General features: G+C 39.3%; 1 protein-coding gene across 3 annotated transcripts in view; it reads left to right on the forward strand.

Annotated features, from left to right (window-relative positions):
- Positions 1 to 1,246: 1,246 nt before the first annotated feature.
- Positions 1,247 to 27,670, forward strand: part of PIP5K1B (phosphatidylinositol-4-phosphate 5-kinase type 1 beta) — a 375,712-nt gene continuing 349,288 nt past the window's right edge. For all 3 annotated transcript variants that reach the window (XM_054501563.2, XM_054501566.2, XM_054501564.2), the window contains exon 1: positions 1,247 to 1,440. The gene's annotated coding sequence lies outside the window, so the exon portion shown is untranslated. The remainder of the gene's footprint in view (positions 1,441 to 27,670) is intronic.

Raw genomic sequence — 27,670 nt, forward strand, 5'->3', positions numbered from 1 at the left:
ACCTGTAATCCCAGCACTTTGGGAGGCCAAGGTGGGCAGATCACCTGAGGTCAGGAGTTTGAGACCAGCCTGGCCAACATGGTGAAACCCCCATCTCTACTGAAAAAACAAAAATTAGCCGAGCATGGTGGTGCATGTCTGTAGTCCCAGCTACTCAGGAGGCTGAGGTGGGAGAATCACTTGAACCCAGGAGGTGCAGGTTGCAGTGAGCTGATATCGTGCCATTGCACTCCAGCCTGAGCGACAAAGCAAGACTATCTCAAAAAAAAAAAAAAAGAAAAGAAAAAAAGAAAAAATAGTCAAATGAATGAATAGGGACCTCTAGTCCCTTTTTTCATAATCTATATCAGGCCCTTTCATTCTCTCTTGCCTTGCCCACTCTCTTGCCAAAACTCATAACTTTACAGTAATGTTTGCATAATGTTTTATGGCTTAAAAACAACTTTATATAAATTATCCCATTTTCAGTATCTACAACAACTATATAAGGTATGTAAATAGTGACAAATCTTATTCAAACAAGGATTTCAACATAAAATCAGTCCCATGTAATCTGTTTAAGTAGTCACCAGAGTTTTTGACTTCATTATCTCTCATTTAAATCTTGAGCCTCACTAGCAAATTACAGTTTTGAGAATTATCCAACTGATCTGTAGCCATCCAAAATACATATTCCAACAAGCAACAAGGAAAGACCAGCTAGGAAAGAAATTCAACATCACCATTGCCTTGCCCCTCAGATATTGTATTCTGTATTCAATTTGATTCTCCTGACCTTAATCCCTTAGCAAAGTGGTTCTGAAATATGAGCATGCATCAGAATCACCTGGAAGTCTTGTTAAAGCACAGATTGCTGGTCTCTGATTCAGGAGGCCTAGAGTTTCTGATTCAGGAGGTCTGGGATAGGGTCAAAGGATTTGCATTTCTAACAAGATCCCAGGTGATGTCAATGCTGTTGGTTCAGGCACACTTTGAGAACCTCTGTTTTATTGGCTCCTCAAGAAAAGAGAATCTGTTTCTTTAAGAACCTAGCAGTGGATAAATTTGCTGTTTAGCATTTTTAACAGCAGCCTGCAGAGCATGTCAACAAGGGTATAATTTCCAGCTTACCGAGGGCAACACAGTAGAGTTGTGACTATCCTGAGAGCCGCTGAGCCACTGCATATTACCCTATAGGTAATGAGGAAGAGAAGTCATCTAACCTTAGTGGGTAAGCCCTGGTTGTTGTGTGGCCTGCCCAGACCTCTGAACCTGCCTATCTCTCAAGACTATGGATGATAGCAGCAGCTGTGTGTGCTGATGGGTAGCCTGCATTTCACTTTCTATCTCAGCAGATCAAATAGCTCAGCCCAAAAAGCACTAGTCCTCGAAACACAAAGAGCATGAAGAAAGCAGGATGGCATCTCCAGCTCCACTTTATCCCTACTGATGATTTGGAAGGTAAGATGATTTCTTCTGTGATCGTAGCCATCCACCCTCCTGTGAAACCCTTTCCAATCATAAAATCTGCGTATCTCCCAGCTGTGTCCCACCAAGATGCTTGTGTTGTTTTACCTTTTCATCCTCATTTTCTTCCTAAAAGGGCTTGGGGAAATTGTTTTATTCCTAAAATATGATTGCGCCTGTTTTCCTAATTGATTTTGAAATCTGTTTTGGATGTAAAGTTAAGGGCCAAAATAAAGACTGGTAAGGTTTAACTATCATTTCATCCATTCAACAAATCTTTAGGATAGATAATAGAGACACAAAGAAAGAAAAATGTCCTCGTTCTTTTTTTTTTTTTTTTTAAACAGAGTTTTGCTCTTGTTACCCAAGCTGGAGTGCAATGGCGCGATTTCGGCTCACCGCAACCTCTGCCTCCCGGATTCAAGCAGTTCTCTTGCGTCAGCCTCCTGAATAGCTGGGATTACAGGTTCCTGCCACCATGCCTGGCTAATTTTGTATTTTTAGTAGAAACAGGGTTTTTCCACGTTGGTCAGGCTGGTCTCAAATTCCCAATCTCAGATGATCTGTCCCCTTCGGCCTCCCAAAGTGCTGGGATTACAGGCATGAGCCACCGCGCCCAGCTGAAAAATGTCCTCATCATTCTTGTTAAGGAAATTTTCTGAAGCCTCACTCTCCTCACCTAAAAACTGAAGATAATTATAATAACCCCTATCTTTTGCAGTTACTGTTGTAGTTAAAGAAAGTAAAACTATTAAGTTTTTAGCAGAGTATCCAGTGCATTGTAAATACTCGATACAAGCTGGTTGTTACTAAATTAGGTAGAAAGATGATAATACTGGTGTTTCAATAGATAGGCAAAAAGTATTGTTTTATCACAGTTTTGAATAAGGAAGTTCTTACAGAGGAAAGTGTAAAATTTTATTACATCTCCCATTGCCAACATTACTATCCAAATATTTACTTATCTTAATCACAGGCCTCTGCTTAAGGTGAATTGCGTATTGCCTATAAGCCAGAATAAGGTGTATTTTTACAGTAATTCTATCTACCACATGTATGATGACCACTGCTACTAAGTAATAATAACTACAATATTCCTCCAGCCCTTGCCATGTACCATGCACTATTCCTAAGTGCTTTACAAGTATGATCTCATTTAACCCTCAAGATCACTCAAGGAAATAAACACTACTTTTCATGGTCCTTTTACATATGAGGAAACAGATACCCAGAGAGTTTAAATGACAAGGAAAACTTCATGAAGGCCAGGCACGGTGACTCACACCTGTAATCCCAGCACTTTGGGAGGCCGAGGCAGGTGGATTACCTGAGGTCAGAAGTTCAAGAGCAGCCTGGCCAACATATAGTGAAACCCTGTCTCTACTGAAAAATACAAAAATTAGCTGGGTGTGGTGATGCACACCTGTAGTCCCAGCTACTTGGGAAGCTGAGGCAGGAGAATTGCTTGAACCTGGGAGGCAGAGGTTGCAGTTAGCTGAGATCTCACCATTGCACTCCAGCCTGGGCGACAGAGCAAGACTCTGTCTCTCAAAGGAGGAGAAAAAGAAAACTTCATGCAGCTTTTACTACAAACATGTGGGTATACTTTTCAGATATGTGCATGTGAATCTGTTGGGGGAAAATTATCAGGCATGTAAGTGTTTCTAGGTCTTACACGAAAGAGGATGCTGGCCCCACTGCCCCATTTCTTCTCTTTTCCCCATCTAAGGAAGGTCACAGTTTGCCAGATGGTCCACCATGTTGGACTTTTGTGCTGCAAAATTATTAAGAAAAATGGAGGGATGAGAACTGAAGCTACCATGATAATCCCTCTTGTCTCTGACGGTTGCTGTTATGGAGTGAGAAGCGTATCCCCATTGTAGTAGGATTCTTATCTACAAAATGGGAGCTACACTATTTGAATTTCATGTAAGGCCCTCAGTACACTTTATCTGTGTTGATCCCATTATGCCACAGCTTTCTCTTTACCTCACTGTCTCCATTTGTGAAATATGGTTAAGAATGTGACGTACCTCACAGGACTGTTGTGAGGAATGACTCATGGCTATGAAGGAGTTTGTACAATGCAACATTCTATTTAGGGCTTCAGTATGTTTTTTATTGTTTTCAAGGACTAATTTTCAAAGCAATATGACAAAGTAGATAGAAAGCTTTTCAGAAATGTTGGAGAAACTGATTACTAATGTTAGTCAACAGTCATCATTTCGTCACCTAAAAATAGATGCAACTATGACCTTTGATCATGCAGCAAATATAATATTTCAGAACCTGAAGAAAAAAAAGAAAGATGGAGGGAGAAAAGAAGGAGAGAAACGGGTTAGGGCTGTGGGAGGGGTTTGGGGAGTGACGAAAAAAGAAATATGGGGGTTGATGCAATGTATATTGAAAATGAGTGAAAGATAAAGGAGGAATTCTGAGAGGTATATATTCTTACGTGTTCTCAATAAATATCTTCAGTTCTTCTTCAATGACTTTTTGGATGCCTAATTGGGTTCCTTTGATTGACAGACTGCTTTGAAACTGGACCATATAGGTGGACAACTTTTAAACATTACAGGGGCATATTTAAAACATTATAACTTTATCAAAATTATTCCAATTATATGTGCTTGTTTGCGATATAATATGCTGGTGACAACAAAATTCGTAAAACTTCATTCTGTGATGTTTCTTACATTACTCAGGGATCAGAACACCTAGAAATTATAATTTCCTTTACACAAGGCCATGGACTATTGATTTATCTAATTCCCTCAGAGAATAACCTTAACAAAGATGTGAGGTTGGAGAGAGATTAATGGATTTGAAAACAGGAAAATAACTTAAAGAGATGGAAACACTCAGGGTCATAGACAGGTTTATGTCTGGAAACAAAGACCTTATTACAATAACTCTGTGCGCATCTCTGCATCTTCACAGGAAAGTGTACATACAATATCCTTAACAAATCAAGTTTATGAATTTTTCTGTTACTATAAGTTTCCTACTAATTCATTCATTTTTAAAGAGTAGACCACAAGCAATTTTGGGTACACAAATATTAAGAAAAGATTATGGGGACATTTTTTATAACTGAGAAAATTGGTATTCTAAAAATTGGGAATAAGCTGCCACTATTTTATATTAGTGGTAGAACATTGTGGTTCTGATTATTGAAACTGGCCTTCTGTGACAACAAAATCAGAATCACTATACTAAAAACAAAGGTAGTTACAAAGAGATCAATTTGGGAGCTGTGTCTGCTAAAGTGGGGTATCAATGTGCCATTAATCATATAAATGTTTTGAGAGGGTCCATCTGATTGTGGAATGTAATTAACTAACATTTTCACTCTGAAGAATCCCTTATTATTTTCCCCACAGGAATCATCATGTCTTTTGATGCTATCAACTGTCAATCAGAATGTCTGAGCCACTTGCTAAAGCAATATTTTTCTCATCAAAAGCTTAGTGTTTTGACTAGCCCATATAGACTATAATGGGTTTAGATTAAGTTTTTGGAAAAGATGAAAACAGAGACTGGATTTCTGCATCTGGTGGTATGCCAAATTACATGGCCTAAAAACCCTTTTGGTACAGAGCACGTAGAAATTTCAGATAAACTACAAAAACATCCCTTTAGATAGATAGTGCTTGCAAAGAAGAAGTAAATAAAAATAAGCAAGGAAAATTTCAATGGCCAAAAATGAAGAGGGAATTGACAACTAGAGTGATAAGCAAATCAGTTGACCTCATGGAAACTTGGTGGGGGAGGGTCTCAGTCATTTACGGTCTTATGTTTCAACCACCTGAAACCCCTGAAAAATGAAGAGTTGAAAATGAAATCACTGCACGCAACCAAGACACCGGAAAGGGTGTAAATTTTCCCATCTGCACAGGGCAACAATATGGAAACTTCTTGGTTTCAATCTAGGTATTGGTGTGGGGGAAATATCTCCTCTAAGAATTCGTGACCACAGGAATGTCCTCACATAGGTTTGGGTTTTAAGTTCACACAGTTCATATGACTTAGGAAGTCCCAAGCTGAGAAATAAAAATCAAAGCGGTTCTGGTGGGTCATACCCCGTCCTGACAGGTAGGTCTCTGGAGAGACACAGCAGGATGAGATCACCGGAGTTTCCAATGGTCAAACTCTTTGTTAGAGACCATAAATAAACTTTCAAAATGAGTAAGACTTAAAGGAAAGAATGAAAATATGTGAAAAGAACAACTATGAAAACTGAACAGGCTGAATTGAAAATTAACTAAAAGGACTTCTAAAAATTTAAATGTAATCCATAAAATTAAAAACCTGGGAAAAGGGTAAGTACAAGTAAAATGCAACTGAAAAAAACATGAACCAACTGGAATATAGATCCTAGGCACTACTTAGAATGTAGCACTGAGAAATAAAGAGATTAAAAATATTAAAATGAGGATAAAAAACAGTGTTTAAAGAATGAAAAGGTCTAACATACATTTAATAGGACTTTCAGAAGGGCAGAATAGAGAGTAGGAAGATGCAGTATTGAAAGCAGGATGCTTAGACACATCATAGTGTAAGTGTAGAATACCAAAGGCAAAGATAAAGAAACCAGAGAAACTCTGTCACTGAAAATACTGAGAAACAATAACTACATTTTATCTCAATAAGTGCCACTTTTTAAAATGCAAAATATCAATTTGCACTGAAATAAGACATAGAAGGCTAATTCCAGATCTGTTCGGAAAATATCTAAAATGAATCTGGGATATTTTGTCATATGAGCAGCAAGGAACTATCAAAGACTATGAAGTCATATCAAAATGACGTGGAAGCCAGCCTGAATAAACTTCCATTGGCCAAAGATGGGACAATTTGAACACAAATAAGAATAATAACTGAAATGGGTTAAAATAGATCAAATGCGTAAAACCCGTGACTTCATACTGATACTGCATAGGCCCTCTGTGATCACCTTGGAGGATGCCAGGGTATGATCATAGACATATAGAGCAACCATATTGTTTTGAGATCTGGTATAAAAAAAGAAAAATAATCCGTAATTTATCCTAACATTACTGTATGAACTGCAATGCAGAGCAAACAAAAATATTTGCGAAATAACTTATGCAAGTGTTTAGCTAATAGCTGAAGAAGGAATGATAGAATGTCATCATTTTACATGACTTAGGAAATAATGGACCTAGACAATGGTCATCCATAGCTGCTAATATGACAAAAAGAGAGACAAACAGACATTATATACTTCCTTATATCAACACACATCACCAGCTGTGGAGGAGTCTTGCAAAACACAAAACAAAATGAAATATAAACTGAAGGCTCTAGATTAACTATCGGCTTACAGGAAATAAAAAGGCAAGGGAAAAGAGTTAATATCACAGGGTTGCAACCAGCAAAATCCAGATTGTGGGGAATTTAAAAGAATGAATCAGATTCTTCAACAAAAAATTTTAAGAAAAAAACGTGGAAGAGGAATTTATAGATCGAAAGAAATTTAGAAGAACTACAAACTAATTGCAATGAATAGATTGTATTTGGTTCCTAATTCAAAGTGTTAAAAACATACAATACAATCAGATGTAAACACAGACAGGATATTTAACAATATTAAGGTATTACTATTAACTGTAGATATGTCCTTTTTTTGGAGGGCAGCAATCTAGTCTGCAGATGCTGTATCCCCTCTGGCACTTCCTGCTGCAGCCAATAAAGGCCGTTCCTACCATAGTTTATTTTATTTTTTAAAATGTTATTTACTTATTTAAAGACAGAGTCTTGCTCTCTCTCCCAGGCTGGAGTACAGTGGCGCAATCTTGGCTCACTGCAATCTCTGTCTCCCAGATTCAAGCGATTCTTCTGCCTCAACCTCCTGAGTAGCTGGGACTACAGGTGCCTGCCACCACGCCTGGGTAATTTTTGTATTTTTGGTAGAGACAGGGTTTCACCATGTTGGCCAGGCTGGTCTCAAATTCCTGACCTCAGATGATCCACCCACCTTAGCCTCCCAAAGTACTAAGATTACAGTTGTGAGCCACTGTGCCCAGCCCCATAGTTAAAAAAAAAAAAAAAAAAAATAGGTGTATTGATGTATGCTGGTTATGTTGAAATGCACATGTGTACACACAAGGAATTCTTAAAATATCTCAGTTGAGCATAATTTGTTGTCTTGTTTAAGACGTTAGAATGATTAAAAATAATGTAAAAATATTACATTAGGAATATCATGATAGGAAAATACCATTTAAAGAATATTAAAGTAATCATATACATAGGGCAGAAGTTATAAGACTTAAAGGGGGAAATTCAGACTTAGAAAGAGTGATATTGCTTCTTTAAGTTATTCTAGGTTGATATGTTAACAGCCAGATATTTCAGTTGTTTTCTTCATCTTTCCTTAAATGCTCATCTGTTGTGAAGAACTTTATCCTTTTAGAATTGTAGGGGTTTTTATGGTCATCAAAAAGCACATCCTCATAATATGCTATTGTTAAGAAATAAAATTTTAAAAAATCTTTCAAACACAGATCTGTAATTAATTCAGGAGTCAAAGAAGAAATTATAACGGAAGTTATAATTATTTAGAATTAAATAATTAATAAAATTTAAAACTCATTGGAACAGTAATATAAGTAAAAGCAGCTGAAAGGAACATCAAGTAATCTAAAGAAAGAAAAAAAAGGGACTACATAATACAAAAACAGCACAAATTAGTAAAATTAAAATCAGAAATTTGTTGGAGTGTAAGAGAGCCAAATAAATAACTTCCTTGTTGTCTCTTAAACTCTGAATCCGCTGTAAGATCAACAGAGTCACAGATCTGAAGACCAAATTATCACTTTTATTGATGATAAATTATGTTAGAGGGTGTAACTAAGAGTAAGAGCCAAACAGATCTACTGATACTCCCTGTCCACCCTCTAGTTTGTAGAACTTGGAACTACATACCAGAGAGATGCAGACACACACACCCAGGACTGTTATCTTGCACTGCACGGGAGGGTGAAAAGAAATCTCATTCTCCATGCTTAGGATTTTTGATGGTTTACATCAACCCAACCAAGAAGTGAGGACCAATGGCTGTCACCCGACAACAGATACTCAAGTTAACCTTCATGCAGAGAGTAAGAAATGGGGAAAGAAATCTGGATTATTTGGGGAAATCAATTCATACATAAATCATAGGAGTGGAAAATAAGTTTTTCTTCCTGTTAAACACAATAGAGAAAGTCAACCAAATCAAATATTTTGTTTAGTAAAATGGATACATTTGGGGGAAAATTTTTAAGAATTAAAAAGACAGTACAAATAGATGAAACAGGGAACATAAACTAAGATAAAGCAGATATCAAAATAGTAAAAGAATCATATGGACTTTATACAAATAAACTTGAGCATTTATACAAAGTGAACAATTTCCAAGGAAAATACAATTTTGCATAACTGAGTCAGGAAGAAATGGAAAACCAAAGGAATCTATAATCATTAAAGACACTGAATCTATAATTATATAAAACTCTATTCTACCACCCCAAAAAGGAAGAAGAAAGAGGAGAAAATGGAAGAGAAAGTGGAGAACTACCACCAGGTTGAAATTATTTTAATAGCGAGTTCTACCAAATATTGGAACAGGCAAATCCAAGCTTACATAAATGCTTCCAGACAATGCAGGCCACCCAAATTGTTCTCAAAGATGATTTTACTTTCTTCTCTGAGGAAGAACAATTCTGTTTCTTCTCAATTTCTTGAATTTGCTTTGGTAACTTTTACTTTCTTTTCATACAACATTCAAAGGGAGGAGAACGGGCTGGAAAAATATTATTCTTTATCTAATTGAAGAATGGTCAATATGAAATCAGAGATACACACACACAGCCTCCATTTTAAAGGGAGTGTCAATATTGATCTTTAAAAAATTAAAAGGGAAACACTACATATCTGCTAGTATGGCCAAATTCCAAAACACTGACAACACCAAATGCTGGTGAGGATGTGGAACAACAGGAACCTCCATTCACTGCTGGTGGGGATGCAAAATGGTACAGCTATGATGGAAGACAGTTTGGCAGTTTCTTACAAAACTAAACACACGATTAACCGTTGTGCTCCTTGGAATTTGCGCAAAAGAGTTGAAGACTTACATCCTACACAAAAACCTGCACATAGATGTCTATAGCAGCTTCATTTATCATTGCCAAAACTCAGAAGCAGCCAAGATGTCCTTCAGGAGGTGAATGGACTAATAAACTATGATACGTACCGACAATGTAATATTTCTGGGAGCTAAAAAGAAATGAGCCATCAAGCCATGAAGAGACATGTAGAAATCTTTCCTGCATATTACTGACTGAAAGAAACCAGTCTACAAAGGATACATACTGTATGAATCCAACTATGTGACATTCTGTAAAAGGTAAAACTATGTAAATAGTAAAAGATCAGTGGTTGACAGAGGTTGAGGGGAGGGAAGGGTGAATAAACAGAGCACGGGATTTTTAGGGCAGTGAGATTACTCTGTATGATACTATAATGGTAGAAATGCATCATTATAAATTTGTTCAAACTCACAGAATATACAATGCCAAAAGTGGCTCCCTAATGTAAACTATGGACGTTGGGTGACAATGATGTATCAATGTAGGTTCACCAGTTGTAATAAATATACCACTCTGGTAGGGGATGTTGATAAGGGGAAGGCTATTCATGGGGATGGGGAGGGAGTATGTGGAAATTCTCAGTACTTTCCATTCAATTTTGCTGTGAATCTACAAGTACTCTAAAAGTTAGCCTATTAAATAATATTTTTAAAAAAGGAGACAATATATCCATAATTAAGGTCAATTCATTTATGTATCTGTTTAAGGCCAGGTTCATTCACAGGTGACATGGGAGGAAAAGTTTATGTTACCTATTCAACTAAAAAAAAAGTCAAGGAGTCTTATTCTAAGTTCACTGCCATAAATTATGTGTATATATATAACTTATATATATAAAATATATATATATTTATTATATAATATATTATATATTATTATATTATATATTATTATATAATATATTATATAATATATTATATATTATTATATAATATATTATATAATATATTATATATTATTATATTATATATTATTATATAATATAATATATTATATAATATAATATATTATATATTAATATATTATATATTATAATATATAATATATTATATATATATAATTAAAAAGGAAAGACTACACATTTGCTAGAATGGCCAAATTAAACTGACAACACCAAAAGAAATATATGTATGCATATATATATTTCTTTTTTGAGAGTCTCACTCTGTTGCTCAGAATGGAGAGTAGTGGCTGATCACAGCTCCCTGCAGCCTCAATCACCCGCGCTCAGGTGATCCTCCTACCTGAGCCCCCTGAGTAGCTGGGGCTACAGGCGTGTACCACCATGCCTGGTGTCTAAATATGAAATTCAGAGCCTAGCATCCCAGTTAAAAGCCACCCATCTCCAATGACAGAGGGAAGGGAATTTGGGAATGCTTAGAGCTGTCTCCCTACTCCCCACCTGACCCTCCACACAACCCTCTCAGGCCTGCTTGCTGCAATAGAAGAAAGAACATTAAGGAGGAGAAAAAAAGACATGGGTGATGCAATCCCAAGCAGCCCACTACAGTTTGACCTTTCCAGCCAGGAGGAAATTAGTAAAGACAGACACACACCAGTCCATGTACTGCCCTGGAACCCATTCAGGGTTCCGAACAGCCCTGGAATTTCACCCAGTCATTGTTGGGAAAGCTGATCAAAGCAGGTTAGCACAATCTCTCCTTGGAGTAGAATGAAAGGGGTGAGAGAAGAAGCAAATGAGAAGCTATTCTTTTCTTAAAGGTCAAAACTTGCCTACTATGTCATTTATACATTAATATAAGTTAATTTGTCACAGAAAGTTGGCAACATATACATGCCCTAGGAAAGGATAAGAAGAAGCGATCCATCCAGGGAAAGATGGGGAAAACCATGGTGGTTTTGCTATGTTAGTCTCTTCAAAGTCCCAAAGCTAGTAGGTGGCAGAGATTTCTATCAAGTTTCTTTAGACTTAAAGAAACTCTTTTTACCATCCAGTGTATTGGAAAATGGCATCTAAGAAAGACTTGAATGCATCTATGCTACCTAAGATATTATCACACTAAGAACTACTTGAAATAAATCTCTGTTTGGGGCTGACCTAATTCTTACTGAGTATCTTCTCTTGAGAATCACCAAAAGAGAACACACCACTTTATTTGATGTTAAAATAAACATGTCAGAAAATGGATCAAAGACCTAAATGTAAGACCCAAAACTATAAAGCTACTAGAAGAAAACATGGGAGAAACATTTCAGGACATTTATCTGGGAAAAGATTTTATGGATTGGGCGCAGTGGCTCACACCTGTAATCCCGCACTTTGGGAGGTCAAGGTGGGCGGATCACGAGGTCAAGAGATCAAGACCATCCTGGTCAACATGATGAAACCCTGTCTTTACTAAAAATACAAAAATTAGCTGGGCATGGTGGTGTGTGCCTGTAGTTCCAGCTGCCTGGGAGGCTGAGGGAGGAGAATCACTTGAACCTGGGAGGCGGAGGTTGCAGGGAGCCGAGATCGCACCATTACACTCCAGCCTGGGCAACAGAGTAAGACTCCATCTCTAAAAAAAAAAAAAAGATTTTATGAGTAAGATCTCAAAAGCATGGGCAACAAAAGCAAAAATAAACCAGTAGGATTATGTCAAACTACAAAACTTCTGCACAATCAACAGAGTGAAAAGACAACCTACAGAATAAGACAAAATATTAGCAAACTACTTATCTTATAGGGGATTTATATTCAGAATATATAAGCAATTCAGATATCTCAATAGAAAAAATATGATTTAAAAATGGACAAGTGATGTAAACAGACATTTCTCAAAAGAAGATATACAAATGGCCAACAAATATATGAACAAATGCTCAACATCACTAATCATCAGGGAAATTGAAATCAAAACTGCAATAAGGTATCATCTTATCCCAGTTAGGATGGCTGTTATCAAAAAGAAAAAAATAACAATTGCTGGCAAGGATGTGGAGAAAAGAGGACTCTTCTACACTGTTGGTGGGAATGTAGACTAGTACAGCCATTATCAAGAACAGTGTGGAGGTTCCTCAAAAAAGTACAAATAGAACTACCATGCCATCCAGCAATCCCACTACTGGACATTTATCCAAAGAGAAGGAAATCAGTAGATCAAAGAGACATTTGCAGCCCCATGTTCACTGCAGCACTAATCAATAGCCAAGATATGGAATCAACCTAGGTGTCCAGCACCAGACGAATGGATAAAGAAAATGTGGTGTATATACACAATGGAATACTATTCAGCCATAAAAAATAATGAAATCTTGTTATTCATGGCAACCTGGATGGAACTGAAGGACATTATGTTAAGTGAAATAAGCCAGGAACAGAAAGTTAAACACCACATGTTCTCACTCGTAAGTGGAAGCTAAAAACAAAAGTTGATCTCATAAAAGTAAAAAGTAGAACAGAGCATGCCAGAGACTTGGAAGCGTAGGGGAAGAGAGAGACAGAGACAGACTTTTTAAAGGATATAAAATTACAGATAGATAGGAGGAATACGTTTTAGTGTTCTATAGTGCTATAGGATGACTATAGTTAACAGTAATGTATCATTTCATTTTTAAAAATTTTTTTACTTTTATTTTGAGACAGAATGTTACTCTGTCACCCAGGCTGGAGTACATTAGTGTGATCTTGGCTCACTGCAACCTCTGTCTCCCGGGCTCAAGCGATTCTCAAGCCTCAGCCTCCCAAGCAGCTGAGATTACAGGCATGTGCCACCACGCCCAGCTAACTTTTTTGTAGTTTTTGGTAGAGGCAGGGGTTCACCACGTTGGCCAGGCTGGTCTTGAACTCCTGTTCTCAGGTGATCCACCCACCTCAGTTTCCCAAAGTGCTGGGATTACAGGCATGAGCCACTGTGCCTGACCAATAACATATCATTTCAAATAACTAGAAGAAGGACATCAAATGTTCCCAAGACAAAAAAAAAAAAGATAAATGTTTGAGATGACGGATATATTAATTAGCCTGCTTTGATCACTATACATTATATGTATCAAAATATCAGTATACCCCGTGAACATGTGCAATTATAAAAATAAAATTAAATTTTAAAAATTAAAAATAAACGTGTTGGAAAATTTCTTGAGAGAGCTGTTTTCTAATCCTTCAGGCATATTTTCTCTTAAAACAGAGGATTCAAAGAGAAGAAATGTATTATTATACATTGCAATTTAGCACTGCATATTTCAAATCCCTTTTAATGATACAAGTTGTTCTGTGTTGCCAGCTGAAACCTCAAAGAGATTTCAAATGGCTACATTGCCTTCTGAAGAAGCTGATGAGTGTTCTGCATGTCTAGGAATGGTTTTCTTGAGCCTCTAAACGAGGCAAGCCACCACATTACCAACAAAAAATTTCACTAGCTAATACATCGTGTGATGCTAGCAGTATGTAGGGATACAATAAAATGGCACATCTTGTCACTTATTTTCAACAGGAAGAAGGACTGCCATGGAGTTTATTGTTGGAAGGGGCCCACTGTGCCGTCCTATTGTCAACTGAGAAATCTGTTTCCCAGAAGGCCCTCTCTGTAATGATTCTGTGTTAACATCAGCCAAGAGTGACATTGCCCAAGATTTGGGAGGTGAAAGTAAAGCTGTTGCCATTATACTTTAAAGATCATTGTTTGTTAGAGGTGATAAGAGACCACCAGACAAGGTCATTGTTAGAAGTCTAATCCCCTTGGAGACAAGTTAGAACCTTCTATTCTGACAAAAGCCATTTTAAAGATAGCCTATTAGAAATCACACTGGGGTGAGAATCAGAAGCCTATCTTGCTACTACAATTAATAACATAGCACATTTATTGTTTGCTATGTACTACTGCACTCCATGCTTGACATTAAATATCTCCTTTAGAGCGATATTTGCAACCACTCTGTGAGTAGGTAATGTCATTATCCTCATTTTACCTCATTTTACAGATGAGGAAACTGAGGCACTGAGAAGTCAAGCAACTTGCTCATTTTGATTATATAGTTTGTGAAAGGAAGGGCCAGGATATTAAACTTCACTGAAACTCTAAAATTTCTAGTTGTGTGATTGTGGTCCTATCACTTCCACACAAAAAGTCTCATTTTCCTCACCTGTCAAATAAGAGGCTTGTACTGCATGGCCTCTCAAGTCCCTTCCTGGCCAGCTGTTCTATTATTCGATGTCCCTTTTATCAGGGAGTGATATTCTCCCCAGCAAGTATCTGATGCACCCATTTAAAAGTCCTTCATCAAAAATCTCCTCTTAACTAGCAGCCCGGGGAACTCATTCCAGCTAATTTAATCTTGCATTCCCATCTGGACAGTGAGCACCTCAGGAAAGGGACACCACATTCATCTTTGTGTCTTTTCATACAGTTCCAAAATGCAATGGAGGTCAATGAGAATGTGTGATTCTATATGTGAGTGCTTGTTTGTTTTTGGACAGAATTTTCCTAGGAAAGTACCCAAAGTGAATATCTGAATTTCATTATAACCTTGGCATGTTTTGCTCTTCCACATTCCAGTATGCAACATAATCCATAGATTCACACCATTCCCTGCCACGAAGTACCTGTTGTGTAACTTGTTTTTAGAAGTCAAATGCTTCTAATATTCCTGATTTTCATTTTGATAAAAAGGAGTTACGAGGCTGTGCCGAGAAAAAGGAATAAAAGGAGATCAGCTGACATTCCACACCACCGATGGAAATAGTAACAAGGCATACAACATGGGAAATATGTGGAGTCTTTCAAATTCAGCAGGTTTCACAACCCACCCTTTACATGGGCTCCAGGATGACAAGTGCCCCAGTGAATGCTTTTCCATATACGTCTTAGTAAAGACCATCAAAAGCCCTTTGCTTTCAGCTGGCAAGTCTCAGCTGTGCACATTCACTGCCTGCCTCAAGACTCTGTGAACTCTCCAGTCCTCTGTCAAAATCCAGTCTGGATTTTGTATTGCATCTTCAATCCACAGAATATGACGCTGGCCCTCTACATTATGGCATCATGCTCCTTGGACCTGCAAAGTAGGAAATAGCCATTACCCTAGACAGCACGTCAAGACACATTCATGCCAGAGAGTGGGATATATCTGGCAAAAACTCAAGGGCCTGCCACCTAGGTGAAATTCTTAGGAATCTAGTCGTCTAGGCCATGTCAAGATAATCTTTCCAAAGTGAAGGACAAGTTGCTGCACTGGGTCTTCCTACCACTAAGAAATAGGCATAATGGCTAGTGGGCCTCTTTGAATTTTGGAGGCCATATATATCTTATTTGGGGGTGCTCTAATCCATTCATCAAATAATTGAAAGGTTGTCAGTTCTGATGGATGTCCAGGCTGCTGTTCAAGCTGCTCTGCCACTTGGGCTATATGACCCAGTAAATCTATTAGTGCTTAAAGAGTCTGTGGCCAATATGGATGCTGTCTGGAGCCTTTGGAAATGCTCCTTTAGGTGAATCATAGTGCATATCTTCAGGATGTTGGAGTAGATATACAATCCCCTGTCAGCAACTATTGTCCTTTTGGGAAATGGTTTCTGGCTTGCAATTGAGCCCTAGTATAGACTGACCATTTGATCATGGGCCACCAAATGGACATGGGACTGAGTTGCCCATCATTCATTGAGTGCTATCTGACCCACTGCATCACAACACTGAGCATGCAAAACAGCACTTCATCGAGTGGAAGAGACTCAGGCCCGTCCTGAAGACAGAAGCAAGTTGTCTAAACAAGTGGCTCAGAATGGCTTCTACTCTTGCTACTCACTTCTTCTTTACCAACCTGCACCCACATTCTCATGGTATTTTCCCTACAACTGAATGACTGAAGAAGAATTATTTAGGTCTGGTTTACAGACCATCCTGCCCAATATGCTAGCATTACTTGAAAGTGGGCAGCTAGGTGAGCATGACACCTTTTCTCAAAGCCCTTAAGGATAGAGGCAAAGGGAAATCCTTTTATTGGCAGAATATTGAGCAATGTATCTGTTTGCTTATGCTTTTCTGGAAGAATTGATAATCGGGAGTATGCCTCATGATAATCAGTGGTATGACTCACTGACTCATGGGAAGTAGTTAAATGGCCAGAGACTTAGAAGGAACACATTTGGAAGACTGGTGACAAGGAGACCTGGAAAAGGATTATGTAGATAGATTTCTCTGAATAAGTACAAAGCAACCTCAACAGAGGAAGATCTCAATAACCAGGTGAACAAGGCACCCTATTCTGTGTCAATCAGCCTTCTCCTCCAATAACTCCTGTCTGCTCAATGGGGTCATCAGTCATGACACCATGGAGGCAGGGATGGAGGTTACCCATGGGCTCAGCAACATGGACTTACATTCAGCAAGCCTGCCAATAGTGGAGACCAATACTGAGCCCCCATGCAGCACCGTCACCTGAGGGTGCAGCAATTCACCTGCCAGGAGGTTGATTACACTGGACCCCTTCCATCATGGCAGGAGTAGCAGCTATAGATTTACCTTTTTTATCCACGATTCTACCAAAACCAGTACTCCTGGACTTACAAAAATGCCTCATTCATTGTCATAGTAACCTATACAGGGTTGTCTCTGACCAAAGAACTCATTTTGCAGCAAATCAAGTGTGGTGATAGGGTTGGGCTCATTGAATTCACTGGTCTTACCAGGTTCCTGAAGCTGCTGGCCTGACAGAATGGAGGGATGGCCTTTTAAGGCACAGTTATTGTGTCAGCTATGTGGCAACACTTTTCTGCGGCAACACTTTTCAGGGCCAGGGTGATAACTACCCGGATGTAAGATATACTCTAAATTATCAACCAGAATATATGGTCATGTTTCTCCTATAGTCAGAATTCCCCATAAATAGGCCCTGAGGTTGTCCCCAACTTTTTATAGTATAAATAATGATCCAGCAAACATCTTTGAAAATATATCCTTTGCTCTTTCTTGTTTACATGTGTTTTCCCACCACCAATCTGTAAAGCCCTCAAGGAATTTTAGTCTCCCATCTTTGTATCCTTGGCACCCAGCTCAGTGCCTGGGACACTACAGCACTGGAAGCATGCTTGTGCATGAACAGATGAATGAATGCATGCTACATGGCTTTAGTTACAGTGTTGCCAACATCAACCAGCCGCAAACCCTTCCCAACTGCTGGTTCTGCTGACCAACATCTGACCTAGGAAGCCATTTCCTACAATCACTTCAAGCCCAGGAAATACATAAATGTCCCCAAGATGCTAATTTTTATCTTAATATCAAGTCCACGCTTTTTATGCCTCCTCCACCATTCATTCATTTCTTCAACAAGCATTTTCTTCCCCTGTGATGGGGATTCATAATGGAAAAGACCTGGCACTTGTGCTCAGAGAGGTTACAGCCGATAAAGAGAAAACCAGGGAGGCCATTACAATGCAGAGAGACAAACACTCTGATGGGATAAGGTGCAGGTGTTGTGGGTACATAGGAGGCCCCTCAATGCAGTCCCAGCAAGAGGCAAAGGGACAGGGACTTCTTCAAGGGGCTAGTTCCTCAAAGTTGTGGAGGAAGGTAGAGGGGATTTCCAACAAAAGAGAAAGGGAGGAGAGAACAGGCCCATTCGTGGAGAGTGAGTTCTTCTCCAATTGTCTGTACCCGGTCTTAACTCTCTTGACTTTTGTCCCTGATTCCTGGTGACTCAGTGGCATGTGCTGTGATGGTTCAGACTCCCAGCCTCACTTCCTGCTGTGTCTTTCCCCTTATGATGTTCTTCATGCTCTCTCGCTGCCCCATCACTCTCCCTAAGCTTGGACTGTAGCACGTTCCCTTATTCAAAGTTTGTGTTGGTTTCCTGGGGCTGCTGTCATAAAGTACCACAAACTGGTGGCATCAACAACAGAAATGTATTGTCTCACAGATCTGGAGGTTAGAAGCCTGAGATCAAGGTGTCAGATGAGTGGTTCCTTCTGGGGGCTGTGCGGGAGTCTGTTCTCAGGCTGTCTTCTCCCTGTGTTTTCACATGGTCTTCCCTCTATGCGTGCCTATCTGTAAGTCCAAATTTCCTTTTTATAAGGACACAGGCTTAGTGGATTAAGACCCACCCTAAGGACCTCATCTTAACTTGGTCATCTGTAAAGACTCTGCAGTTGGTTCTCCATATCCATGGGTTCTGCATTCTTGGATTCAACTAACTGCAGGTCAAAAATAGTTGGAAAAAAGAAAGAAGAGTTGCATCTCTACTGAACATGTACAGACTTTTCTCTTATTATTATTCCCTAAACAATACAGTGTAAAACTATTTGCATAGTATTTACCTTGTATTCGGTATTATAGTAATCTAGAGATGATCTAATGTATACGGGACGATGCACGTACGTTAGAGGAAACACTATGCCATTTTACATAAGGGACTTGAGCATCCATGGATTTTGGTATCCACAGGGATCCTGGAACCAATCCCCCGTGGATACCAAGGGATGACTATATTTCTAAAAAGTGTTATACTCACAGGTCACAATTTTTGGAGAGACACAATTTAATCCTAAATAGAAGCCAAGATTCCAGATCCTAATTTTTTCTACTCTGCTTCCACATCCCGCAATGTGACAATCAGGAAAGCCACCATCAAAAAGTCCTGATGCTCATGCTTGGGTGATGTTGTTTTTGTAAATTGCATTTTATCATTAAGGTCCCCATGTTGGTGGTGGTTTGTTGCTTAATGAAATTGCCTCCTCTGTGGGCTTTAATTATAAGGCAGAGAAATGAACAACAGAGAATACAATCTGAGGTGGCAGCCAGGCCATTTCCATTTAAACTTTTTGCAGGTTCCCACTGTGTGCTTTATTCTCATAAACTACAGAATTAAACACATGAGTCCACTGGGCTGGGCCTTGTCACTCACTGCTGTCAGAATGAACATCTAGAGTAAATAATGATAGCTCCATCAGACCCACAGATGGGGCTATGTTAAGCTATGTGGCTGGTGCAGTCTCAGCAAGGATGCCTGCCACAGGCTGCTTGGAAGAGGACTCCCTTAAATATCTGCTTGAAGAATTAGGCCTGAGAGTACAAGCAAGTTGTCCACTGCGAAAACTGAACAGGCTACTATAGCTGGAAGGATGTTAGTAAGCCTATTCCAAAGGCTCTTAACCTGGGTGTGTAGATTAGCTTTTAGGAAGATACAGCAAACAGTGTTCATGTCCCCCCACCCCCACTCCTCCATCTCCTCGGCCCTCCCAGCGGTTACCTTCAGCTTCAGTGAGTAATTCCATAAACCAGCCAGCCTTCCTGGTTGCTGAGGGCTTTGTGTGGCTGCAGGAGCACACCTGCCCAAGGTCAGAGCAGGCTGGGATGGCCTGAGAGTTAACACTATGACCTCCAGCCAATAAAAGATGTGAGTTGGTGAATAAGCACCTAGCTTCTTCACCCCTCAGTGGGACGATTCTGAGGTATGTTCTGCACGTTGTCTTGGAGGGTCCCCAGAGCCAATGGGCCTCTGTTGTCCACAGTGGTACCTGCTGATGAGCACACCTTTCACCGGCTTTCCTCCCTTTCCTGTCTCAGGCCTCATCATGTTCCCTGGGATTGCCTCCCAGATGAATGACTTGTTCCCAAACTCTTTTCCTCAGGGTCTGCTTTTTGAGGGAACCCAAATCAAATCAGGGTATACAAGCCCCTGAAGCTACATAGGAAAGTATGCATATCTGTGCCATTTTCTGAAAGAGGGCACACAGCTTTCATTAGATCCTCAAAAGCTCTTAGCCAAAACCAAAAAGAAAGGGGTAAGAACCACTGCTCATTATTCCACAGTGAGAGCAGCTATTTCTTCCAGGTCTAATCTAATCACTCTCAACCTGGGAGGCCAAAGGAATGGAGTCAACTTTCAACTAGCTGACAAGTATGCATGACAGGAGGTGGGGGGAAGAGGTATGCAGAGAGAACAGCCCTGTGTGTGGGAGTGCAGAACAGCAAGGGCCTTTCCCAAGGCCAGCATGGTCTCAGGCTAATCTGATGTTTGTGCATGCATTGTATTTTATATCAAAGGGGAAGGGCCAGTTCCCAAAAGACAAATATGTGATTCCACTTATATGAGGTGCCTAGAGTAGACAAATCCATAGTGACAGAAAGTAGAATGGTGTTTGTCAGGGACTTGGAGGAGAAAGGATGGGAAGTTGTTGTTTACCAGGTGCGGGTTTTAGTTTTCCAAGATAAAAAGAGTTCTGGACCGGACGCGGTGGCTCACATCTGTAATCCTAGCAATTTGGGAGGCCAAGGCGGGAAGATCACTTGAGCCTAGGAGTTTGAGACCCGCCTGGGCAATATAGAGAGACCCCATCTCTACAGATAGTAGTAATAATTTTAAAAATTAACCAGGCATGGTGGCAGGTGACTGTGGTCCCAGCTGCTTGGGAGGCTGAGTTGGGAGAATCTCTTGAGCCCAGGAGGTTGAGGCTGCAGTGAGCCATGATCATGCCACTACACTCCAGCCTGGGAGACAGAGGAAGACCCTTTCTCAAAAAAAAAAAAAAAAAAAAAAAAAAAAAAGCAAATAAAAAGAAAAGAGTTTTGGAGATGGATGGTGGTGACAGTTGTACAGGAAAGTGAATGTACTTAAAGCCAACAAACTACATACTTCAAAACGGTTAAGATGGTAAATTTAAGTTATGTGTATTTTACCGCAGTTGTTAAAAAAAAAAAGTGTTTAAAAACCACTGATCTCAACTGATCTCAATAAACAACAACAACAACAAAAGTTGTTGTAGCAGGAACTGTGACCCACCTCATTGGTGCTATCTTTTTGCGGGGTCTGGTGCTCTCACTGTGTGTAATTGTGACTGCAGGGACCCACCTATCAGAGTAAATATGTAAAAGGAGGTGAAGAGATAGGCCTGATCCCTGGCCCGAGGAGCGAATTCAGGCAAAGCCCTTGATGTCTTTGTGCCTAAGTGTCTCTCCAGTTGAGGAAAACAGTCGCCATTGTTAAGCCTCCTGGGTAGATGCCAAAAGAATGGCCACTCATGAGGAAGAGGGCTGCATTAGGCTGAGAAAGCTGCAGGAAGTGACTGAGAGGGAAGAGAAAAAGGTCAGTGTGTTTGTTGTGTGAAGAGTTGGAGGTCAGTTCTAAGAGACAGAAAAGCAATAAAATCTGGAGATTGAAAATAGCTAGGAAGGAAGTAAGATATGAAAAGACCCGTGGCGCATACCACTGGCAAAGATGCTTCCTGGCAACAGGTTTCTCAGACTTTGTCCATGAACTCCTGCGGGCCTTCAGACAGACTCTTGGGGATCCTCAATTCTCAACAGAAGTTTTCTAATGTTATTTTTTTCTGATTAGGATAATCAAAAAGTGATTTAAGAATGTTCTGCATATGACATTTATATATGTATAATTGTTAAGCAATTTCCACAAATTAGAGATTTTGACTTTTATTGACTTTTAGTGTCTGAGCACTATTATTATGGATAGCTATGTTCCAATGTCAAATTGTCAGGAAGAAGGCTGTGCCCGCCTCTGTCCTCATATCAAAGTCCTGTCTGGTGATGATTTGCCATCACAAAACCTATTTCTAGAGTAATATTTTAGTCTCTCATGTTATTCAATAACTTGAGATTTTTAGATTTGCCATCATTTACACTAACATACTGTGGTCAAGCAGTAACATATGGCTGCGACTGTTCTAGTGGATGTGAAGTGTAAATGAGGTGCTACAGCCAATGAATGGCCAAAGGACATGGGACTCCTCTGGATGAGCAAAGCTTTCACAGGAGTTTAAATATCCTAGGTAAAGTCAAAGTGACTGCGATAGAAAGAAAACTTGACTGAAGATCAAATTATTCATAAAATTCTATTTCTGATATGTACAGGATTCTGTCAATATTCTTATTATCAACTCTTTAATAAAAGTAGAAATTTGTTTTTGACATCTGCAAGGAAAAAAAAAACCCAGATATACGATGCCACCAATAACTAAATTAGACAAACACATTTAGTACACATTTGGTAATTCAGTAAAGCTAAGAAATTTTAAGAGAATGTAACTTTTCAGAGTTTATAAAGCAGTGTAACATTAGATTTGCTTTTTTGTTTTGTTTTCTTTTTTCTTTTCTTTTTTTCTTTGTTTATTTTAAAATTGCTTTTTAACTTAGGTTAACTATAAAGTATAATAACCCTGAATTAGCAAACAAAAGCTTATTAATACTGTTTTGTACAAAATATTTTGCAAATAGGCATTATTCACACTGATATTGTTGAAATAAAAAAAACAAGAGCAGGATAAATGTAGATATGGACTTGTTTTCTTTTTAGTACTAAAGCCTACATCGACAATTTAGTTTTAGCCAAGCAATAATTTCTGTAACAATAATTTAATATTGTAAATATGAAATTGATTACTTTTCTTGTTTTGGTTTGCATTTGTTCTCCTTGCCCTTTTTTCTAGTGTGTAAGAGCTACGAGCACAATGAGAATACACCTGGGCTTACTTGTACTTAAATAACATTACAATGTAAGTGCTTAAGAGAACCCTAGGGGGCCTATGAGAATTTGTTTTCTCAGAAGTGCTTTGCACATCACTCAAGCTAGACAGATACTGTTTTAGAAACACAGAGGAAGGCAATATCAATGTAGCCTGGGTTGTCAGTGTCAAAAGACCATTCTTCATGGGATTCTTGTTTCCATATATCTTGTGAGCGGGGGCATGGACTACCTTTGTTCTTGGCTAACTTTTCAAGGATTTTTGTGTAGTAAACACATTGAGAGAGAGAGGTAATGTCTTTCTAGAAGCATCAAGCATTGGATGTTAGAGATAGTAAAAGGGAAGCATGTTTACCATCCATTATAAAAGATGAGGCTGTCCTAAGTTCTCTCTATTCCTCTCCTCATAGTGCAGCTTACTGTGTGTGCTGGTGTCACTTGACCCTCTCCACATTACCCCAGGGGCATCAGGACTTGAAAAACTGGCCCAAAAATGCTGCTACTCTGGCTACTACCATTGCTGTGAGTTAAAAACTGTCCTTTTTCTCTGACCCAGGAGTTCTATGCCTTTTACCAGCATCCATGAAACTTGGCTGGCTAAATTGTTAGCTTGCCAGTAGCTATTATGAAATCTCAGGCCCTTTGTGATTTTTTGTTTGTTTGTTGGTTTGGGTTTTGTACATATTTATGGGGTACATGCAACATTGTGTCACATGCGTAGAATGTGTACTTCTATTTCAGGATGTTTAGGAGATCCATAACCATAAACTTCACCATTTCTATGTGTTGAGAACATTTCAAATTCTCACTTCTAGCTACAATACATTGTTGTTAACTGTAGTCACCTTACTCTATAATTGAATATTACTGCTTATTCCTTCTGTATAACTGTATGTTTGTACCCATTAATCAATCTGTCTTCATCCACACACCTAAATCCTTCCCAGTCTCTTGTCACCACCATTTGATTGTCCACCTCCATGAGATCCACATTTTAAGCTCCCACATATAAGTGAGTACATGCAATATTTATTTCTGTGTCTGGCTTATTTAACTTGATATAATGACCTACAGTTCCATCTATGTTGCTGTAAATGACATGATTTCATTCTTTTTTTGGACAAATAGTATTCCATTGCATAAATAAACCACATTTTCTTTATTCATTCATCCACTGATGGATACAAGTTGATTCCATATCTTTGCTATTGTGAATAAACATGGGGGTGCATGTATCTCTTTGGTATACTGATTTCTTTTCCTTTGCATAAATACTCAGTAGTGGGATTGCTGAATCATATGGTAGTTCTATTTTCAGGTTTTTTTTTTTTTTTTGAGAAATCTCTATATGGTTCTCTGTAATGGTTGTATTAATTTACATTCCTATCAACAATGTATGAGAGTTCTTTTTTCCACACACCCTCACCAGCATCTGTTATTTTGGCCCATGGAGGAAGTGGGGTTTGAGGTGTGACCTGGGTATAATTTGGCTAGATGGATGTGCAGTAGTGCGGGAAGAGCAATCCAGCTAGGTGAATGTCACCAGGACTCAGAGACAGGAAAGGACTGTGGTCTGTGGTAGAGTGATGAGTAGGTTAGACAGACTAGAATAGAGAGTTTGAGCTGAGAAGTCCCAATTAGAAATTAGGCCCTAAATTAGAAAATTAATTTGGGGCTAAATTGTCCTGTGTTTAAATATTAGGGTAAATGAAATCCTATATATAATAAAAAACTTTTGAAGGTTTCTAGCTCTCCTTCCCTGAAGTCATTGATTTATTTGCTTATTTATTTATTTACTTAAGTTCCTAAGCAGGGAGATGATATATTGAATATTGAAGTCTGATGTCATAGAAGAGTGAAGTATGGAGTGATAAGAGAACATCAACAAGTTTCTTATCTTGACTCTGCCACTTACTAGCTGTGTGACCTTGGACAAGTTATTTTCTCTGAGGCCAGTGTCCTTATCTGTCATAGGAGGAATAATAGAGTCCTCAGCTTAGTGAGGTGTTGCAAAGGTTATAGATAATATCTCTAAAATGCTTGGTGTATTGCCTAGTACACAGGAAGCCAATAAATGGAGAAGATTTTTCAGCTAGCTATGTCCAGCACAGATTGATGGAGAAGAAGTGAGGGCATGAGTCTCCTCTCTTGTAAAGTAATCACAACTACATGGGGTTAAGATCATGAGGAGTTGGGCTAAGATAGTCATGGTAGTAAGAAAAACAACCTTAAATATATTTAAAAAACTACTAGAACTTGGAAACCAATTGAGCATTATGATAGCTAATGTTTACTGCGTGCCTAGTATGTGCCACAAGCTATTTTAAACACTTCAAAATATTAGCTCAGTTCTAAAAGTGCTCTGAGGAGGTACTATTATTGTTGCCATCTCAGAGTCTATCATCTCAAACAGATGCTCAACGAGATAGAATAACTTGCCTGAAATCACATAACTAAGGCCAACAGGAACTCAAACCCAGGCAGCACAGTACCAAAGCCCATGTGCTAATCTACCAGACTATATTGTCTTGCACCTCAGGAGGAGGTTAGGGAGCAATCGGTGAGGATTCACAGTTCTGGAGACCAAGGAGGGCAGGAGGAGCAGAAGTGTGCTTTAAGAAAATGATGCTGTGTGTCCTGACATGTTGAGTCTGAGCTTCGGGAATATCGAAGTGGATGTAGCCTATAGGGAATTTGAAGTTGGGGCCTGGAGCTTGCCCGTGTGAGAGGATCAGTTTGAAGACAAAGATGTGAGAGTCATCTACTGCATAGGAGATAGCTGAGTAGTTTATCAGCATCACCCTTTTGAGTGGTCAAAGGTGTGGTGACTCAGGTCAGAGACTGTCTGGCATAGCTGACTAGGAATTGGAGAAGCGATCAGTGACACTTTTCAGACTGGGGTTTCAGCAAGTGTTGTTATTGTTGTTATACCAGGGCATTCTGTCTTTGCAGAAAGACACTCAGGCACCTGCTGCCACCAACAATTATTTCCCAAGATCTGGAAGGTAAAGACATGGGCTTTTCCTTTTAACCTTATCACTGCCCTGTCTGCCATGCTTGACTCTTCTCATTTCTCTATGATAGACATCATGATATAATAGAAAAAGTTCCAGAGTTGGAGTTACACCTGAGTTGAAATCACAGCTCCATAACTCACCAGCTCAGTCATTTTGTGTAAGTTAATTAAGTCATTTAATCTTAAATGTATTTTTTAAGCTGTCAAACGGGAATAATACTTTTTTCAGAAGGTTGTAGTGAAATAACTAGTAAAAACCTTTAGTAAATGTTGGTTACTTGCCTCCAACAATTCCATCTTCTTTCCCCTGGGGTGGTTTAAGCATGGCCACAAATTTTTTGATGTTTCCTCATTAAGAGTTGGGGGTTACGTTCCCTCCGCTTGAATCTAAGCAGGCTCATGACTACTTCAACCAGTAGAGTAGGGTGGAAGTGTCTGTATGTGACTTCTGGAGTTACATCATAAAAAGGTGATGTAGCTTTTGCCTGTTTGTTGAACTGCTTGTTCCTGGAGCCCTGAACCTTCATGTAAGAAGTCTGACCATCCTGAAGCCAGATGCTGCAGCTGAGCCCAGCCTTAACGACCGTACCCACCAAGACACCGGGCATATAGTACAGCTGAACTGGACCTTTAAAACCAGCCTGTCTGCCAGCTGAATACCACCAAGTCATCTCCATTGACTCCATGGGACTGAAGGATCACCCAATCAAACCCTGTCCACCAAATGTCTAACTCCAAAAATCATGAGATACAATAAAATGGTTGTTACATTTCCGAGTAGTTGATAATTCAGCAGTAGTGAACTAGAACAACCCCTTTTATTCCACTCCCTTTAATTCTCCCTCCTCCACCTGCCTGCTTACTGGAAATAGCCAATCCTGAGTGTATTCTGATTTGAATCCTGTTCTAATATTTCATTGTGCAAAATGTGATTTGAGGGTAATTCATTTTATCTCCTTGAGCCTCCTTCCTTCCTTTTTTTTCTCCCTTGCCTCCACAAGAATTTTCAGAGTGTCTTCATTGTATCAGATGCTAGATTGGGCATGGTCACTTTCCTCTATGTCAGGGATTAGCAAAATTGTTTAAAAGACCAGAAAGTACATAATTTAGGTGTGCAGACAAGTACCCAAATGTGCCGCTGAAGCATGAAAGCAGCTATAGATGTAAACAAATAGTTGTGGCTATATACTAATAGATGTTCATTCATCCAAATGAGTTTTGTATTCATTTACAAAAATTGGGAGTAGGTTAGATTGGGCCCCCAGGCCATAGCTTGCTGACCCCTGCTCTAGGTGCCCAACACCTGGTTGGGAACACATATATGTCTTCAGATGTCTTCCCAGGCCATATCTGATATGTGGCAATGCTATTCAGTAGCTAGAGAAAGAGCTTCCAGCCACCCCAATTCAAAAAGGACCTGGAATTTAAGTCAAGTCTTGGCTGACAGAGGAATGGATGTTCATACTCGGAGATGGAGGTGCAGAGGCATGTAGCCCCAGAGCGCAAACAGGGATGTCAAAGCGGCGCATGGAGCTGGAGATAAGGATGGGCTGAGCAGAAAAGTGAGAGCTCAGGCAGAAATGCTAGAAAGCCTCATTTTCTAAAATTGATGGAATGCTTCTTCTGCTCACTCATT

Source organism: Pongo pygmaeus, chromosome 13 (assembly GCF_028885625.2).
Source record: "Pongo pygmaeus isolate AG05252 chromosome 13, NHGRI_mPonPyg2-v2.0_pri, whole genome shotgun sequence".
NCBI lineage: Eukaryota > Metazoa > Chordata > Mammalia > Primates > Hominidae > Pongo > Pongo pygmaeus.